Source organism: Pteropus vampyrus, unplaced genomic scaffold, assembly GCF_000151845.1.
Source record: "Pteropus vampyrus isolate Shadow unplaced genomic scaffold, Pvam_2.0 Scaffold510, whole genome shotgun sequence".
In the NCBI taxonomy this organism is placed as follows: Eukaryota; Metazoa; Chordata; class Mammalia; order Chiroptera; family Pteropodidae; genus Pteropus; species Pteropus vampyrus.
In genome coordinates, this window is record NW_011889291.1 from 467,749 (window position 1) to 469,811 (window position 2,063).

Consider the following 2,063-nt stretch of genomic DNA (forward strand, 5'->3'; position numbering starts at 1 on the left):
ACCCGGGAGTTGGAGTGATGGGTCTATGAGCAAGGAATGCCAAGGATGGCTGGCCACCACCAGAAGCTAGGAAAAGGCCAGAAAGATTCATCCCTAGAGCCTCTGGAGGGACTGTGGCCGCTCCGAAACCTCGATTTTAGACTTTGAACTTTCAGAACTGTGAGAGAATAAATTTCCGTCATTTAAGCCACACTTTGTTCTGGCGGCCCTGGGGAACCCCAACACGTGTCGTGGTCTGACTCCTTCGATGTTCTAGTTACTGTCCCTGGAGCAGCCTGTCCCGCCTTCGCCAGTGGCCACTCTCTCCACGTTCATTACCCTTTGGACTGACCACCGAGGCCTCCTTTGTTAATGACTCACTCTTGATCCCTCTCCACAGCCACTTTCTCCCACCACATGAAATCCCACCGAGTTGCAAAGCGTGTCCCATCATTTTGCAGTCAACTTGCATCGTGTCAGCACTGTTTTTGTGGAATGCTATGACGTCCCACAACTAGAGAAGAGCTGATCCAAAAAAAAAAAAAAAGTCACATTCCTAGGGTACAGCTGGAGCCAGAAACATAAAGGTTTGGGTAGGGATAGATTTCCTAAATCATCGATTCAGTTGTAAGTAGTTTCCATGTTGTGAAACCCTAATTTTTCTCCACACCTCAAAACTACCCTCCTTTTGTTTGTTTTATTATTTACATTTACAGCACTTGGTCTTCCTAGGTGGTCTCCCATCCAAGTACTAACCAGGCCCAACCCTGCTTAGCTTCCAAGATCAGACATCGGGCTTGTTCGGGGTGGCATGGAGTAGACCATGGACTGTGGCTCCGCTGGGGCATGAATAAAGCAGACCTGCTCCTGGCTACACTAGGGGACCACATCCCTGCCTTGCAGTTGCGATGTGATCTTCTCAGAACTCCCCATGAAAAGATAGATGATGCAATGGATGCTGTTGGGACAACTGAGAGAATAAAAGTTGGACTCCTACCTCACACCGCAACACAAATTCCTGACGGATCAAAGTTTTACACGTTGAAAATAAAATCGTAAAAGTGCTAGAAAGAAAAACACACTGGGGCCTCTTTAAAATAATGATTTAAAAGTGAGTAAGGCCTTTCTAAGAAAAATAAACTGACGAGAAAAGCTACAAAAGAAAAAGGAGAATAAGTCCATTTATTAAAATTCCAAAAAGATGCATGGGGAGAAAACCTTAAGGATGAGGTAAAAATGTAGGGCGAAATTGCAACTTAAATCAGAAAACAAGAAGAAATTCCCTTAATATTAAAAAGAGCTTCTAAGTGTTATTTTATCACAATTTTTTTTTTTTAAATAAAGGAGCCTCTACAAATACATTTTTAAAAGTCTGATAACTAAAAAAAAAAATTTCCGGGAAAAGAATAGAGATCCACCTTTTTTTTTTTTTAAGAGAAAATGCTCAGCTTCACCCAAAATAATAATGCAAATTAGAACTACATCATTTTAAGTCTCTCAGATCAGCAAAATTTGAGCTGTTGGCATTGTGGAGGGCGGGGACTGGCTACAGCCATCAAACAGGACTCCACCCCGGTGTGGCCTCTAAATAGCAGTTCTACTTGTAGGAATTTATAGAGGTCTCCTCCACTAGTCCGACGTCACCCGTGAGCCAGGTTATTCATTACACCTTTGCTTAGATTAGAAGCAAGCTTCCTGTCCATCAACAGTGAATTGGTTCCTTGAAAAAGAACAGGTGGTGATAGCCGCCCAACCCTGTGACTATATTAAAAAACCTTGACTCGAATACTGTAAATTGGGGAATTGGAATGTATACAAATTATATCTCTATACCTCTGAAGCTATGACCAAAATATAGAAAAATAAAACACTCACTCCCCCTTTCAAAAAAGAAAAAAGAAAGAAAGACCAGCATTATACAGAAAACCCACAGGCCCAAGATGGCATCCCTCATACTAAAGCCCATGATACCGAACCTGATTTAAAACTCAACTTAATGGCGGTTTCGACCCCTCCCAGGAACATATGTTTCACCAACCAATCTAGAATTTTTTAGTCAGCACCAGTGAGGTCATCATCCGTCA

General features: G+C 42.4%; 1 long non-coding RNA gene across 1 annotated transcript in view; it reads right to left on the reverse strand.

The window, feature by feature from the left end:
• LOC111732982 overlaps positions 1 to 756 on the reverse strand; it is a 23,509-nt gene extending 22,753 nt beyond the window's left edge. Inside the window, exon 1 of the long non-coding RNA XR_002777779.1 lies at positions 699 to 756. This is a non-coding gene — a long non-coding RNA (uncharacterized LOC111732982). The remainder of the gene's footprint in view (positions 1 to 698) is intronic.
• Between the last annotated feature and the right edge of the window lie 1,307 nt (positions 757 to 2,063).